Here is a 7500-nt window from a genome sequence, read left to right as displayed (position 1 = left end):
GGTTTATGATTTGCTCCCGTCGTCAGATTGACAAAGAGTCTGGTTAATCAGTTGTCCAAATGTTGTAAATTGGTTAATGAGTTGTCACTTCAACTTTTGGCCGCGGTTGGCTACAATGAGTCTTGCCGGGCTTAATAGTCGGCGTGCGGGGGTGACTTTGCGAAGGCTAGCAGTGGGCAGAACCGGTTTATGATTTGCCCCCGTCGTCAGATTGACAAAGAGTCTGGTTAATCAGTTGTCCAAATGTTGTAAATTGGTTAATGAGTTGTCACTTCAACTTTTGGCCGCGGTTGGCTACAATGAGTCTTGCCGGGCTTAATAGTCGGCGTGCGGGGGTGACTTTGCGAAGGCTAGCAGTGGGCAGAACCGGTTTATGATTTGCCCCCGTCGTCAGATTGACAAAGAGTCTGGTTATTCAGTTGGCCTAATTTTGGAAATTGGTTAATGAGTTGTCACTTCAACTTTTGGCCGCGGTTGGCTGCAATGAGTCTTGCCGGGCTTAATAGTCGGCGTGGGGGTGAATTTGCGAAGGTGGCCGTGTTTGTATGCATGTTTGCCGGCGTGTTTAGGAAGGTTGGGTGGGTGGGTGGTTGTGTGGGCGCCGTGGTCTGAGGGCACATCCTGTGGGATGTGGGAGGCGGGGGAAGGAGAGCGCCCTTGGTGCGTGTGTCTAGGCGATGCATTGCGGAAGGATGGGCGGGTGGGGCCGGGCGTGTGGGTTCCCGACTTATCGGTGAACCATTTGCTACTGCGGGGCCAAAGCAAAAGGGAAAGCATAAGGGCGCAGGCTGCCCTCTGCGGGACAGGTCCGGCCCTGACGCCGGTTTACGATTTCTCCGGTAAAGCACCTGTCGGGTGGCGACCGGAGGGTCTTTGCAGGGCCTGGATCTCCGAGCCCGTGGGACAGGCGGGAAAGGGTGGCGGCAGCCGGTTGAAGTCCCGACCCTGGGCAGCCTCCCGGTCCTACCTCCATAACTTCGGCGAGGAGGGTCCGATCCCCGCGCGGTCGACGGCAGGCGGTAGGGCTCGGAGGGGCGCGGCCTGGTCCGCGAGTGCCCCGGCGCCGCCCCTCTGCCCGTCCGAGGGACAGTAGGAAATGGCCATACCGCTTTCCGGCCGATTGCCGCCGGACGTCCGGCCGCATTCGCTCGGTCTGCGCGGCCGGCGGTAGCCGGGGGCGAGGGGCATCGGGCGGTGGCGGAACCAGGCCGGCCCGACCGCTGGGGGCCGCCCGGGCGACGTTTGAATCTGTCGGGTCGGACCGCCGAATCCCGCGGGATTTCGGGATCGAATCTGCGGGTGGAATCGGCACCTCGTCCCGCTGTCCGGTTCCCCCCGGTCGACTGCAACGGGTTTCCGAGGCCCGTCGGTCAGGCGCGGTTCGCTCCGCAATCCGCCGGCCGATCGGCACCGGGCGGGGCTCTACGGAAAGAGGGGACCCTCCCGCGTCGAGTGCCGGCGCACCGACCCCGCAGGCTGACCGGGAAGGTGAAGACTCACCCCGCTGAATGCCCGGCCCCGGGTACCCTCCGGCTCCGGGGCCATAACTTCGGGGAGGGAGGTCCGATCCCCGCGCGGTCGACGGCAGGCGGTAGGGCTCGGAGGGGCGCGGCCTGGTCCGCGAGTGCCCCGGCGCCGCCCCTCTGCCCGTCCGAGGGACAGTAGGAAATGGCCATACCGCTTTCCGGCCGATTGCCGCCGGACGTCCGGCCGCATTCGCTCGGTCTGCGCGGCCGGCGGTAGCCGGGGGCGAGGGGCATCGGGCGGTGGCGGAACCAGGCCGGCCCGACCGCTGGGGGCCGCCCGGGCGACGTTTGAATCTGTCGGGTCGGACCGCCGAATCCCGCGGGATTTCGGGATCGAATCTGCGGGTGGAATCGGCACCTCGTCCCGCTGTCCGGTTCCCCCCCGTCGACTGCAACGGGTTTCCGAGGCCCGTCGGTCAGGCGCGGTTCGCTCCGCAATCCGCCGGCCGATCGGCACCGGGCGGGGCTCTACGGAAAGAGGGGACCCTCCGGCGTCGAGTGCCGGCGCACCGACCCCGCAGGCTGACCGGGAAGGTGAAGACTCACCCCGCTGAATGCCCGGCCCCGGGCACCCTCCGGCGCCGGGGCCATAACTTCGGGGAGGGAGGTCCGAGCTCCGCGCGGTCGACGGCAGGTGAAAGGGGCCGGTGCGCCGCGGAAGGCGACAGCAGTCCCGTCAGGCTGCACCTCTGCTCGGGCGAACGGCGTCAGGAAAAGGGGAGAGCACTTCCCCACCGATAGCTCCGGAACGCCCGGACCCATTGGCCCGCGGCACCGGTGGCTGCTAGAGGGCCTCCGGCGCCGTCAGCCGGGGTACGTCCCAGGCCGGCCGGACGGCGGGCAGCCGGAGGCAACGGCCTGGAACGGAGCCAGACTTGAGTCGTTCCGTGCCGTGGGCAAAAAGGCAGGGCTGCGGGTCAGCGCAGTTTGGCAAACCTAGCCGCAAGTGCGGGAAGGGCGGAGGAGCACACGGACGCCGCCTTCCCAAACTGAGCCCAAAGTGCCCAGGCATGCCCCCTTGATCTCGCCTAATCAGTGAGCCCAAAATAATTTCAGAGTGTGGAAACCTTATCCAAAAAGGTCGAAAAGAACGGCCAGAGATCAAGTCCGAAAGGGGAAATCAGTAACAAGCAAGCAGAGTAATCATTAACCAAAAAGCGCAAAATTATGTTAAAAGTGTGAAATCATTAACCAAAAACTCGAAAATAATGTCCAGAGACCAAGTCCGAAAGGGCAAATGGTTAACCAGTAAGCAGAGTAATCATTAACCAAAAATCGCAAAAGTAAGTAAAAAGTATGAAATCATTAACCAAAAATCGCAAAAGTAAGTAAAAAGTGTGAAATCATTAACCAAAAACTCGAAAATAATGTGCAGAGACTAAGTCCGAAAGGGCAAATGGTTAACCAGTAAGCAGAGTCATCATTAACCAAAAATCGCAAAAGTAAGTAAAAAGTGTGAAATCATTAACCAAAAATCGCAAAAGTAAGTAAAAAGTGTGAAATCATTAACCAAAAACTCGAAAATAATCTCCAGAGACTAAGTCCGAAAGGGCAAATGGTTAACCAGTAAGCAGAGTAATCATTAACCAAAAATCGCAAAAGTAAGTAAAAAGTGTGAAATCATTAACCAAAAATCGCAAAAGTAAGTAAAAAGTGTGAAATCATTAACCAAAAACTCGAAAATAATGTCCAGAGACTAAGTCCAAAAGGGCAAATGGTTAACCAGTAAGCAGAGTAATCATTAACCAAAAAGCGCAAAAATATGTTAAAAGTGTGAAATCATTAACCAAAAACTCGAAAATAATGTGCAGAGACTAAGTCCGAAAGGGCAAATGGTTAACCAGTAAGCAGAGTAATCATTAACCAAAAATCGCAAAAGTAAGTAAAAAGTGTGAAATCATTAACCAAAAACTCGAAAATAATCTCCAGAGACTAAGTCCGAAAGGGCAAATGGTTAACCAGTAAGCAGAGTAATCATTAACCAAAAATCGCAAAAGTAAGTAAAAAGTGTGAAATCATTAACCAAAAACTCGAAAATAATGTCCAGAGACCAAGTCCGAAAGGGCAAATGGTTAACCAGTAAGCAGAGTAATCATTAACCAAAAATCGCAAAAGTAAGTAAAAAGTGTGAAATCATTAACCAAAAATCGCAAAAGTAAGTAAAAAGTGTGAAATCATTAACCAAAAACTCGAAAATAATCTCCAGAGACTAAGTCCGAAAGGGCAAATGGTTAACCAGTAAGCAGAGTAATCATTAACCAAAAATCGCAAAAGTAAGTAAAAAGTGTGAAATCATTAACCAAAAATCGCAAAAGTAAGTAAAAAGTGTGAAATCATTAACCAAAAAGTCGAAAATAATCTCCAGAGACTAAGTCCAAAAGGGCAAATGGTTAACCAGTAAGCAGAGTAATCATTAACCAAAAATCGCAAAAGTAAGTAAAAAGTGTGAAATCATTAACCAAAAACTCGAAAATAATCTCCAGAGACTAAGTCCGAAAGGGCAAATGGTTAACCAGTAAGCAGAGTAATCATTAACCAAAAGGCGCAAAAGTAAGTAAAAAGTATGAAATCAGTAACCAAAAAGCGCAAAAATATGTTAAAAGTGTGAAATCATTAACCAAAAAGTCGAAAATAATCTCCAGAGACTAAGTCCGAAAGGGCAAATGGTTAACCAGTAAGCAGAGTAATCATTAACCAAAAATCGCAAAAATATGTTAAAAGTGTGAAATCATTAACCAAAAACAAGAAAATAATCTCCAGAGACTAAGTCCGAAAGGGCAAATGGTTAACCAGTAAGCAGAGTAATCATTAACCAAAAGGCGCAAAAGTAAGTAAAAAGTATGAAATCAGTAACCAAAAAGCGCAAAAATATGTTAAAAGTGTGAAATCATTAACCAAAAAGTCGAAAATAATCTCCAGAGACTAAGTCCGAAAGGGCAAATGGTTAACCAGTAAGCAGAGTAATCATTAACCAAAAATCGCAAAAATATGTTAAAAGTGTGAAATCATTAACCAAAAACTCGAAAATAATGTGCAGAGACTAAGTCCGAAAGGGCAAATGGTTAACCAGTAAGCAGAGTAATCATTAACCAAAAAGGGCAAAAGTAAGTAAAAAGTATGAAATCATTAACCAAAAAGCACAAAATTAAGTTAAAAGTGTGAAATCATTAACCAAAAAGTCGAAAATAATGTCCAGAGACCAAGTCCGAAAGGGCAAATGGTTAACCAGTAAGCAGAGTAATCATGAACCAAAAATCGCAAAAGTAAGTAAAAAGTATGAAATCATTAACCAAAAAGGGCAAAAGTAAGTAAAAAGTATGAAATCATTAACCAAAAATCGCAAAAGTAAGTAAAAAGTATGAAATCATTAACCAAAAATCGCAAAAGTAAGTAAAAAGTATGAAATCATTAACCAAAAAGCACAAAATTAAGTTAAAAGTGTGAAATCATTAACCAAAATGTCGAAAACAATGTCCAGAGACTAAGTCCGAAAGGGCAAATGGTTAACCAGTAAGCAGAGTAATCATTAACCAAAAATCGCAAAAGTAAGTAAAAAGTGTGAAATCATTAACCAAAAACCCGAAAATAATGTCCAGAGACTAAGTCCGAAAGGGCAAATGGTTAACCAGTAAGCAGAGTAATCATTAACCAAAAGGCGCAAAAGTAAGTAAAAAGTATGAAATCAGTAACCAAAAAGCGCAAAAATATGTTAAAAGTGTGAAATCATTAACCAAAAACTCGAAAATAATGTGCAGAGACTAAGTCCGAAAGGGCAAATAATTAACCAGTAAGCAGAGTAATCATTAACCAAAAAGCGCAAAAATATGTTAAAAGTGTGAAATCATTAACCAAAAACTCGAAAATAATGTCCAGAGACTAAGTTCGAAAGGGCAAATGGTTAACCAGTAAGCAGAGTAATCATTAACCAAAAATCGCAAAAGTAAGTAAAAAGTGTGAAATCATTAACCAAAAAGCACAAAATTAAGTTAAAAGTGTGAAATCATTAACCAAAAAGTCGAAAATAATCTCCAGAGACTAAGTCCGAAAGGGCAAATGGTTAACCAGTAAGCAGAGTAATCATTAACCAAAAAGCGCAAAAATATGTTAAAAGTGTGAAATCATTAACCAAAAACTCGAAAATAATGTGCAGAGACTAAGTCCGAAAGGGCAAATAATTAACCAGTAAGCAGAGTAATCATTAACCAAAAAGCGCAAAAATATGTAAAAAGTGTGAAATCAGTAACCAAAAAGCGCAAAAGTAAGTAAAAAGTGTGAAATCATTAACCAAAAACTCGAAAATAATCTCCAGAGACTAAGTCCGAAAGGGCAAATGGTTAACCAGTAAGCAGAGTAATCATTAACCAAAAAGCGCAAAAATATGTTAAAAGTGTGAAATCATTAACCAAAAACTCGAAAATAATGTGCAGAGACTAAGTCCGAAAGGGCAAATAATTAACCAGTAAGCAGAGTAATCATTAACCAAAAAGCGCAAAAATATGTAAAAAGTGTGAAATCAGTAACCAAAAAGCGCAAAAGTAAGTAAAAAGTGTGAAATCATTAACCAAAAACTCGAAAATAATCTCCAGAGACTAAGTCCGAAAGGGCAAATGGTTAACCAGTAAGCAGAGTAATCATTAACCAAAAAGCGCAAAAATATGTTAAAAGTGTGAAATCATTAACCAAAAACTCGAAAATAATGTCCAGAGACTAAGTCCGAAAGGGCAAATGGTTAACCAGTAAGCAGAGTAATCATTAACCAAAAATCGCAAAAGTAAGTAAAAAGTGTGAAATCATTAACCAAAAAGCACAAAATTAAGTTAAAAGTGTGAAATCATTAACCAAAAAGTCGAAAATAATCTCCAGAGACTAAGTCCGAAAGGGCAAATGGTTAACCAGTAAGCAGAGTAATCATTAACCAAAAAGCGCAAAAATATGTTAAAAGTGTGAAATCATTAACCAAAAATCGCAAAAGTAAGTAAAAAGTGTGAAATCATTAACCAAAAAGTCGAAAATAATGTCCAGAGACTAAGTCCGAAAGGGCAAATGGTTAACCAGTAAGCAGAGTAATCATTAACCAAAAAGCGCAAAAATATGTTAAAAGTGTGAAATCATTAACCAAAAACTCGAAAATAATGTCCAGAGACTAAGTCCGAAAGGGCAAATGGTTAACCAGTAAGCAGAGTAATCATTAACCAAAAAGGGCAAAAGTAAGTAAAAAGTATGAAATCATTAACCAAAAAGTCGAAAATAATGCCCAGAGACTAAGTCCGAAAGGGCAAATGGTTAACCAGAAAATCCGTCGAATAATGTCCAGAGACTAAGTCCGAAAGGGCAAATGGTTAACCAGTGGAAGGGCGATCAAGCGGAAAAATTTGCCCCGGTTACCCGGGATGGAGTTCCAGAGGTCCGGCCAGAGTTGTCAAATTCGTCCCGCTGATCGGACGCTTGTCATTCGGGTGGCTGGGGGTTGGCGGGGTATCTGCACAGTAGTAGGAGGTGGCAAGTCGGGACTTGGACGTTTATTCCAAGAGTCCACCCGAGCCTCCAGGTCTGCAGAGACCGACCCTAGCTGCCGCCCAACCGACTTTTAAGCCTTTTTCGGATGGGGATTTTTTCCCATTTTCGTCCATTTTTCGGGTTTTCTGTCGGGCTTAATAGGCGGCAGCCTGACCCCCGGCCGAGGCGGGGGGCGCACTCTCCCTTGCGTAAGGGTCCGGATTTGCCCCGGAAAGTGCCCCCGACGGCCTCCCGACCCGGGTGCCTGCAGGGCGGGGGAAAGGGTAGTCCCAGCCGCAGGAAATCATTAACCAAAAGACTTAGCCGTCGGGGCAGAGGCTAAGACCCGGGCTGGTGAAATCATTAACCAAAAGGAATGCACCCTTTTCCGAAAGTGCAGGCCGAAATAAGGCGAGCCTTGGGCCGGGAAGGCCAAAACCCCCAACTCATGGAAGTGTATGGGGTCGGACTCGGCGAC

The sequence above is a fragment of the Heterodontus francisci genome, unplaced genomic scaffold, assembly GCF_036365525.1.
Source record: "Heterodontus francisci isolate sHetFra1 unplaced genomic scaffold, sHetFra1.hap1 HAP1_SCAFFOLD_1080, whole genome shotgun sequence".
NCBI lineage: Eukaryota > Metazoa > Chordata > Chondrichthyes > Heterodontiformes > Heterodontidae > Heterodontus > Heterodontus francisci.
The sequence above is the reverse complement of the archived record's forward strand: the minus strand, read 5'-3'. Positions refer to the sequence as shown.